This window comes from Salvelinus sp. IW2-2015, linkage group LG2, assembly GCF_002910315.2.
Source record: "Salvelinus sp. IW2-2015 linkage group LG2, ASM291031v2, whole genome shotgun sequence".
NCBI lineage: Eukaryota > Metazoa > Chordata > Actinopteri > Salmoniformes > Salmonidae > Salvelinus > Salvelinus sp. IW2-2015.
The window spans coordinates 2,762,538-2,773,051 of NC_036839.1; the positions used below are offsets into that span (position 1 = coordinate 2,762,538).

Sequence of the window (10,514 nt, forward strand, 5' to 3'; positions counted from 1 at the left end):
GTGAACAGGCAGTGGCTTGGGTGGTTGTTGTCCTTGATGATCTTTATGGCCTTCCTGTGACATCGGGTGGTGTAGGTGTCCTGGAGGGCAGGTAGTTTGCCCCCGGTGATGCGTTCTGCAGACCTCACTACCCTCTGGAGAGCCTTACGGTTGTGGGCGGAGCAGTTGCCGTACCAGGCGGTGATACAGCCCGACAGGATGCTCTCGATTGTGCATCTGTAGAAGTTTGTGAGTGCTTTTGGTGACAAGCCGAATTTCTTCAGCCTCCTGAGGTTGAAGAGGCGCTGCTGCGCCTTCTTCACAACGCTGTCTGTGTGGGTGGACCAATTCAGTTTGTCCGTGATGTGTACACCGAGGAACTTAAAACTTAAAACTTAAAACTTTCCAATTAGGCTCTAATCTAAAGATTTCACATGACTGGGCAGGGGCGCAGCCATGGGTGGGCCAAGGAGGGCATAGGCCCACCCCCTTGGGATCCATGACCACCCACTGGGGATCCAGGCCCAGCCAATCAGAATGAGTTTTTCCCCACAAAATGGCTTTATTACAGACATAAATACTCCTCAGCACCCCGCCCTCCCCCCTCTGACGATCCTGCAGGTAAAAATGGTTAATTAACATTAAATTATCTGGAAACAGCTACATGTTGCGTTTATATTTTTGTTCAGCGTAGAAACAAATCACCTATAACTCAATGTTCATGAATTAATAATGTAATATTACGTGTAATATACGATATGATGTATGTTCATACTTTATACCTCATACTTCATACCTCAATCTATCATACAGTCAATCCTACAGAGGTGTAGGCAGAGGTAGGTATGTGTAGGAGGGGAAGAGAAAGGCTATCTCTAACAGTCTGGCTGAGGAGTCACAGCTTTGTCCATGCATGTGGATGTTTTGGGGAGAGAAGGGGGAGGAGGATGAGGAGTGAATCTCAAGGTTGGAACTCTCACAAATGGCACCCTATTCCCTTTATAGCGCACTACTTTTGACCATAGGTTATAGAGTAAAAGTGCCAAAAGTGGTGCAATATAGGGTGTAATTTGGGACATAGCCAAGGTTTGAACTCTTCCTCTGTGTTCTATTGTACTGAAACATTCTCCCAGATGCTGCCGTGTTTTCTGCTACGCGTGGCTTTAACCCTTAAGCACATTTTTATTCCTGAACTAATTTAGCCTTGCCATAACAAAGGGGTTGAATACGTGTTGACTCAAGACATTACAGCTTTCCATTTTTTATTAATTTGTAAACATTTCGAAAACATAATTACACTTTGACATTAATGGGGTATTGTGTGTAGGCCAGTGACAAAAAAAATCTAAATGTAATACATTTTTAATTCAGGAAGTAAAACAACAACAAAGATTCTGCTGCGCTGTCTTTCGATACATACTTTAGTCTGAGACTGCCATCATTGACGTAATTTGTGGTGACGAGAGGCACGAGTGGTGTTGTACAAATCAAAGTCATCAGCGATTGGATAATCTCTAACCAATCAGAGTATCAAAGCCAATGTTTTCAAAACGGCACTTTACCCACGAGTGTTCTGGCTCTGCCCCAACCCATCAGTTTCTGGACCAATCAGACAGGCCGTATGTGTTCGCATTCGGTGAAGGGTCGGGGAGGTCCTCAGATCCAATCCACAGGTTATCCATTATATTGACCAGGTACTCTAGTGGCCGCTGTAACAATTAAAATAAATGTTTTCAGAATTGGAAGGCAGTTGGGAGGAGGCAAGATCAGGTTGGACCATTCTAGCCAATGAGAGAGCAGATATTGTCCRGTTCGTTGTATGAGTGAGACCAAGGTGCAGCGTGGTAGGCGTACATTATTCTTTAATAAATGAATGCCGAACAAAAACAACAAAACGAACAACCAAACGAAACGTGAAGCTATACAAAATAGTGCAGACAGGCAACTAAACATAGTCAAGATCCCACAACTAACAATGGGGAAAATGGCTACCTAAATAGGATCCCCAATCAGAGACAACGATAAACAGCTGTCTCTGATTGGGAACCATATCAGGCCAACATAGACATGCAAAAACCTAGATGACCCACCCTAGTCACTATCACGCCCCAACCAACACAGAGAAAAAACAGCTTACTATGGTCAGGGCGTGACAGATATACATGTGAGACCAGGCACAACAGTTTCTACTAGGTACCACAGCCACAAAGTCAAAATTCATGAAAACAAAGATGTGCTTTTTTTTAAATTTAAGGTTAAGGTTAGACATAAGGTTAGCAGTATGGTTAAGGTTAGGTGTAAAATCACATTTAAGAAGATAAATTGTAGAAATGGGCGGGGTTTATGACTTTGTGGTAACTAGTGACGACAAAATGTTTCTCTCTTAGTTGCCGGGATGTCACATGTCCTACTTATATAAGTACACTTGTAACAACCTAATCATTACCAAACTTCTACTCGATTAAATAAGCCACACGTAGCAAATAAGCAATTACATTTTTTGTTAACCAAATTCGACACACTCTCATTGACCTCCTTGCTTAGTGAGCAACATTTTTTTAAACGCCACCTGCTGGAGAAGACAGACTTGGGGCCCAGCTATCCCTCTCACTTTGCCTCTTCCTCTCTGACAGGACTGAACAAAAAAATTGTATTGGATAGACAAGCAAGAAAATCCTGTTATGAAACCGCAATAAATTTGGTGTAAGCAGTATGGTTATACAATCATGTAGTGAAAATGATAGGCCTATTTTTGGTTTGACTCATTACCTGTCATTGTGTGGATAAAGATTTTAAAAAATAAATAAAGGTAGAACTCATTCGATAGAAAGTGAGGGCAATTGACATTCACACATTCTTTACTAAATTGGATGATATAATTTGCATTATGTTAATTTCTTAGAGAAAACAACTCTAACGCCATCATTGGTACCAATTTAACATTTAACCCTAATGTTCATCCTACTGTATGAACCAAGGGAATATTTAAGCAATAATGCCCGGGGGGGTGTGGTAAATAGCCAATATACCACATTTAAGGGCTGTTCTTACGCAAGACGCAACGCGGAGTGCCTAGATACAGCCCTTAGCCGTGGTATATGAGCCATATACCACAAACCCCCGAGACGACTTATTGCTATTATAAACTGGTTAGCAATGTAATTAGAGCAGTAAAAATAAATGATTTATCATACTCATGGTATATGGTCTGATATACCACGGCTGTCAGCCAATCAGCATTCAGAGCTCGAACCACCCAGTTAATAATAGCTTAATGTATCACAACATCTGCCATGCATGTAGCACCCTTGCAATGCCCCTGGCTGCATTTATACAGCCATTGTTGTTGAGATGAAAATATGAGTAATTTTAAGTTGCGCATGCGAGAAGGACAAGTTTGAAAGAATCATAAATAAAATAACACAAACCACATTGTAATAATTTGGAAAAGGTCATTTTACAGGGGCGAACGGCGCGTATATCTGTATAAAAACGAAGTTATGACCCCTCCCTATTTCCCCCTGCAATGTTATACTTACACCAGTTATTTTGAGTGCCTAATAGGAACACGATTTGACTTAGCATTTCAATACTTACCATAATACAGGGGCTGCCTGACGCCATGTCCGTAACGTCGTTTTGACCATGACCCGCTTCTTTCCAGACAAAATTCTTGTTTTTCTGCTGTCTGTCACCGAACAAGTTTCACCTCTTTGACCGCACAGCACCTACCTAGCTATGTACAGTAGATTTTTTGTAAAACCTTTCATATAGTCAATGACGTATGTAGAGTCCACATCCTAGTTGGATGGGAAATCCTGATGCACAGCCCATTTTCGATAGAGTCTATCATCGCCATAAAATCAATGCGGACACTGCATGATATTCCCATATCACTATGAATATGGACAATGTCAAAGTCGATTGGATTAAGTCAATGCAAATATCGCTGCGAGCAGCAATGAACAGGGTTCATAGGATGACAGAAAGGGCACAAGATCAGTTGGATAACAAAGCAAGCACTCTATAATGGTACCACGGGCCTACATTCCAAATGTGGTGTCATTTGGTCCTATGGATCATGAGAAGAATATTTGTCAAGTATGTGTAGTATATTTTAGCATATATTAGCGTATGTGCTACCTTTGAATGCATCAGTGTTCTTTTTTCAAACTCTTTAGGGACTATTGTGATGAGTCCAAAGATCAAATTTGGAGTAAATCTGACTTTTAGTCCATTAGAATATTTTTTATGATTATTTTAAGCATTAGTGTTACATAGTCAAAAACGTTAATTGTTAATAGTTTCCATATTTTTAAGATATCAATGCCAAACTTAAAGGTAGACTCAGAGAAATGACGTTGCCACGAGCAGCACTGCAGATATTACGATGAGCGAGATGCAAGACTTTGCTCCCACACGGTTATGATTCATGTGGGGGTTTTATGACACCTCACGTCGATTGTAAATTGTAATGCAGCTCCTTTCTGGTCTCTAGTATGGGTGAATGGAATGTCTCTGTGTTACAGAAGAGTTTGCCGCCCAAAACCTCAACATCCCACAATGAACACTGGGACAATATACACTGCTCAAAAAAATAAAGGGAACACTGTAAAAAACAACATGGTAACTGCCAAAGTCAATCACACTTCTGTTGTGAAATCAAACTGTCCACTTAGGAAGCAACACTGATTGACAATAAATTTCACATGCTGTTGTGCAAATGGATAGACAACAGGTGGAAATTATAGGCAATTAGCAAGCACCCCCAATAAAGGGTGGTTCTGCAGTGGTGACCACAGACCACTTCTCAGTTCCTATGCTTCCTGGCGGATGTTTTTGGTCACTTTTGATGCTGCGGTGCTTTCACTCTAGTGGTAGCATTTGATGGAGTTACAACCACAAGTGGCTCAGGTAGTGCAGCTCATCCAGGATGGCACATCAATGCGAGCTGTGGCAAGAAGGTTTGCTGTGTCTGTCAGCGTAGTGTACAGAGCATGGAGGCGCTACCAGGAGACAGGCCAGTCATCAGGAGACGTGGAGGAGGCCGTAGGAGGGCAACAACCCAGCAGCAGGACCGCTACCTCTGCCTTTGTGCAAGGAGGAGCAGGAGAGCACTGCAGAGCCCTGCAAAATGACCTCCAGCAGGCCACAAATGTGCATGTGTCTGCTCAAGTCAGAAACAGACTCCATGAGAGTGGTATGAGCCCCGACGTCCACAGGTGGGGGTTGTGCTTACAGCCCAACACCGTGCAGGACGTTTGGCATTTGCAGAGAACACCAAGATTGGCAAATTCGCCACTGGCGCCCTGTGCTCTTCACAAATGAAAGCAGGTTCACACTGAGCACGTGACAGAGTCTGGAGACGCGTGAGAACGTTCTGCTGCCTGCAACATCTACAGCATGACCGGTTTGGCGGTGGGTCAGTCATGGTGTGGGGTGGCATTTCTTTGGGGTTGGCCCTGGGTTCCTCCTAATGCAAGACGATGCTAGACCTCATGTGGCTGGAGTGTGTCAGCAGTTCCTGCAAGAGGAAGGCATTGATGCTATGGACTGGCCCGCCGTTCCCCAGACTGAATCCAATTGAGCACATCTGGGACATCATGTCTCGCCCATCCCAACGCCACGTTACACCACAGACTGTCCAGGAGTTGGCGGATGCTTTAGTCCAGGTCTGGGAGGAGATCCCTCAGAGACCATCGCGCACCTCATAAGGAGCATGCCCAGGTTGTAGGGAGGTCATACAGCGCGGTGGAGCCACACACACTACTGAGCCTCATTTTGACTTGTTTTAAGGACTTAATCAAAGTTGGATCAGCCTGTAAGTGGTTTTCCACTTTAATTTTGAGTGTGACTCCAAATCCAACCTCCATGGGTTGATCAATTTGATTTCCATTGATATTTGTGTGTGATTTTGTTGTCAGCACATTCAACTATGTAAAGAAAAAAGTATTTAATAAGAATATTTCATTCATTCAGATCTAGGATGTGTTATTTTAGTGTTCTTTATTTTTTGAGCAGTGTATTCAACATTCGAATGTGGGAATGATGAGAGATGGATATGGAAAATGACGTCTATTTTGTGATGTCATTAAAATTGGTATTAAGACTTTAAATGAAAACATTGTAACATGAAGAGCTTTTACACTGTTTATCAGGTTTACATCCTTTACGTTGTGTAGAAAATATCAAGGATAAGAGAATGTTTTTGTTTTAGTTCTCTAACAAAACACAGTAACCCTAATACCATGCCCAGAACTGCCATTCTTTAGGGTAGAGTAATACATGTATTTACGTGTTGAAGGTATTCGTCAGGTATTCTGTTGGGCCAGGCCTTCGGGAAAGTGTCCGCTTTGTGAGAAGGGTTCGATTGGACCTTCTTTTTCAGATGGACTTCTCCTTTGTTCTCAGATGTGATTTCTGTTTGTCCACAAGAGGTCACAATGTCCTTCTTCTTAGTTGTCTGTTTACTTGCACTCGTTCTAGTAGAGTGGTCTTCTGAGGACGTAATCAGCTGTTGATGATCCCAGAGTGGTGATGAGCAGTGTAAGACGACGGTCTTACTTAAATTCACAGGGCCTGGAGTGGCCTAGCAGTCTCCAGATCTCAACCCCATAAAAATCTTTGGAGGGAGTTGAAAGTCTGTGTTGCCCAGCAACAGCCCCAAAACATACTGCTCTAGAGGAGTCTGCATGAGGAATGGGCAAAATACCAGCAACAGTGTGTGAAAACCTTGTGAAGACTTACAGAAAACGTTTGACTCTGTCATTGCCAACAAAGGGTATATAACAAAGTATGATGTATATACTTTTGTTATTGACCAAATACTTATTTTCCACCATAATTTGCAAATAAATTCATTAAAAATCCTACAATGTGATTTTCTGGATTTTGTTTTCTCATTTTGTCTGTCATAGTTGAAGTGTACCTATGACGAAAATTACAGGCCTCTCTCATCTTTTTAAGTGGGAGAACTTGCACAATTGGTGGCTGACTAAATACTTTTTTGCCCCACTGTATCTGTGACCAACAGATGCATACCTGTATTCCCAGTCATGTTAAATCCATATATTGGGACCTAATGAATTTATTTACATTGACTGAGTTCCTAATATGAACTTGAATGCACTGACTGTAAGTCGCTTTGGATAAGATCGTCCGTTAAATTACAAATGTAAATGTGAAAGTATACTGAACAAAAAATATAAAAGCAACATGCAACAATTTCTAAGATTTTACTGAGTTAAACTAAGGTACCGAGTGGCGCAGCGGTCTAAGGCACTGCTACTCAGTGCAAGCGGCGTCACTACAGTCCCGGTTTCGGATCCAGGCTGTATCACATCCGGCCGGGATTGGGAGTCCCATAGGCCCAGCGTCGTCCGGGTTAGGCCAGCGTCATTGTAAATTAGAATTTGTTCTTAACCCCCGGGATGGTTGAGCTAATGTGATTAGCATGACATTGTAAGTAACAAGAAAATTTCCCGGGTCATAGACATATCTGATATGGGAAGAAAGCTTATATTCTTGTTAATCTAACTGCACTGTCCAATTTACAGTCGCTATTACAGTGAAATAATACCATTTTTGTTTTTGTTTGAGTAGAGTGCACAGTTATGCACTTGAAAATGTATTAATAAACCAATTAGGCACATTTGGGCAGACTTGATACAACATTTTTGAACAGTAATGTGATGGTTCATTGGATCAGCCTAAAACTTTGCACATACACTGCTGCCATCTAGTGACCAACATCTAAATTGTGCCTAAACTGCAATAATACATTTTGTCCTTTCTCTTGCATTTCAAAGTTGATGGGGGAAAAAATAATGTTTTTTTCTTTGTATTATCTTTTACCAGATCTAATCTGTTATATTCTCCTAAATTCACATTTAACATTTCCATAAACTTCAGTGTTTCCTTTCAAATGGTACCAAGAATATGCATATCCTTGCTTCAGGGCCTGAGCTACAGGCAGTTAGATTTGGGTATGTCATTTTAGGCAACAAAAAAAATTAAAAAAGGGTCCGATTCTTAATACTAAGTTAACTGACTTGCCTAGTTAAATAAAGGTTCATTAAATAAAAATACATTCAAAAAGTATCTGACTGATAAGACAAGAACAGGTCTCTGACATGATACTGGTGACTTTCAAGGAACTCCTCCCATATTCTGTAGAAATTCATAAAATTCTCTACAAATAACATCTAATTAGTTGATAGAGCTAGATACTTGTACCACTTAGCCACCCTTTTGTCTTCACATTATTGTACTACAGTACTATTTTCAAGGTTCTCACCATTCTCTTCCCCCTCTTGATTTCCATGATGACTGTTTTGATGTCAAAGTTCACAAATTCAACCCGTGAGTATGTAGTGAGTTGGACGGCTGCCAGGGAGAGAAGACAATGTCAGGTGACAGACATAGTAGGAAATAATGAGTACATCAGACAAGACCTATATAACTGATTGCGCTTTTCCAATCCATACATTTTGCACAAGGTAATGCTTGGACAAGCAATAGTATAAAGACCATCTTCAGCAGAAAATGAGTCCTCTGATGAACATTGATCAACAGCTTAGTACAGACTTATGAGTGATGAGACTTACCGTGCAGTCACTTTTTTTTTTACATMATCTGTCCTAATAATGGGCATGCCCAAAGGAACTACAGTGTGTGTGTGGGGTCCTTACATGCGAGGAGCTCTCATCATCTACGCCTTGAGATTGGCCACGGGATCCAACTTTGATTCGCCCTTTCTCAAATCTCTCACAGCCCCTACTCCGCTGAGGGGAGGAGTCTGAGTCATTGGCCACACCTCCCTGTTTCTCCTGATCATCTGAAAAATATAAATTGGATACATCAATACGCTGACCTTCAACAACAGTATTGAGATATCCTCTTGTGGTCTACTTTAAAAGTGTCAAAAGAAAAGCCATCCCTTGTGTGCTGAATATCACGTAAAAGATAAGTTAGATACCTTCACTGGCGTCCTGAGAGGCATCCCGGCATTTGCTACAATACACACTACATCCAGAGACCAACGAATACAGAAATATTAGGATTGTTTTTAACAGAAATTTCCAGCTCCGTTGTAATACGGTTATTTACAAAGGGCACTTACAGGTAGATCCCGTGAGGGATTCTCTTTGACCTGGGCCTTATTCCGTATTGCACAGTAGTAGTGATACGTCCACCGGCATGTCTTCACATCACAACCAATAGTGGCACCAGCCCTGTGGCAGGACAAACACATCTGAAGGGGAGGAAAAGAGGGCAACTGCCATGTTCGTAAACATAACTGCTACAGCACCCATCTCACAAGCTGAATCTGGCAACTCACTATGGGATGTGTCCAAAATGGCACACTATTCCCTATATGGTGCACTACTTTTGACTAAAGCCCTGTAAGACTTGGTGTAGTTCACTGTCATGATGTAACCTGGGGGGAGGATCCTAGCACCTCCTCTCTCTCTCCACAGTTTATGACAGTCGTAAATACTCTGCTTCTGGGTTGCTGGCCTTCTATGCAGAGTTCCTCTGTCCAGTGTCTGTTCTTTTGCCCAACTTAATCATTTATTTTTATTGGCCAGTCTGAGATATGGATTTTTTTTTTGCAACTCTGCCTAGAAGGCCAGCATCACGGAGTCACCTCTTCACTGTTGATGTTGAGACTGGTGTTTTGCGGGTACTATTTAATGAAGCTGCAAGTTGAGGACTTGTGAGGCATCTGTTTCGCAAAGTAGACACTCTAATGTACTTGTCCTCTTTCTATTCTGGTTAGAGCCAGTTTGCACTGTTCTGTGAAGGGAGTAGTACACAGCGTTGTACGAGATCTTCAGTTTCTTGGAAATTTCTCGCATGGAATAGCCTTAATTTCTCAGAACAAGAATAGACCGACGAGTTTCTAGCCATTTTGAGCATGTAATCGAACCCCCAAATGTTGATGCTCCAGATACTCAACTCATCTAAAGAAGGCCAGTTTTATTGATCTTTAATCAGGACAACAGTTTTCAATAATTGCAAAGAGTTTTCTAATGATCAATTAGCCTTTTAAAATTATTAACTTGGATTAGCTAACACAACGTGACATTGGAACACAGGAGTGATGGTTGCTGATAATGGGCCTCTGTACACCTATGTAGATATTCCATTTAAAGAAATCACCTGTTTCCATCTACAATAGTCATTTTCAACATTAACAATGTCTACACTGTATTTCTGATCAATTTTATGTTATTTTAATGGACAAAAAAAATGTGCTTTTCTTTCAAAAACAAGGACATTTCTAAGTGACCCCAAACTTTTGGAAGATAGTGTACATCAGGGAAGGATGGCCTGCTATGGTGGACGGAGAACTACTGCCATTCTACAGGGTGAGAGATGAGCGCTCATGCTGGAAGTGTGCATCGCCAGAGGACATCGCACACTGATTCGAGAGGTGCATGAGACATAAGGGGCACCTGGGCATCGTTAAGGTGAAGCAACAATGCAGGGACACGGTCTGGTGGCAAAATATTGACAGAGACATTGAGTCC

General features: G+C 41.7%; 1 long non-coding RNA gene across 2 annotated transcripts; it reads right to left on the reverse strand.

Moving 5' to 3' along the window:
• Positions 1 to 1,283: 1,283 nt before the first annotated feature.
• Positions 1,284 to 8,767, reverse strand: LOC111972026 (uncharacterized). 2 transcript variants are annotated; one of them, XR_002878349.2, is made up of 3 exons: positions 8,670 to 8,767; positions 8,276 to 8,364; positions 1,284 to 1,688 (listed from the first exon to the last, which is right to left on the reverse strand). It is a non-coding gene; the product is annotated as an uncharacterized lncRNA (long non-coding RNA). The 2 variants fall into 2 exon arrangements; XR_002878346.2 differs by lacking the exon at positions 8,670 to 8,767 and adding an exon at positions 8,586 to 8,661.
• Positions 8,768 to 10,514: the final 1,747 nt, after the last annotated feature.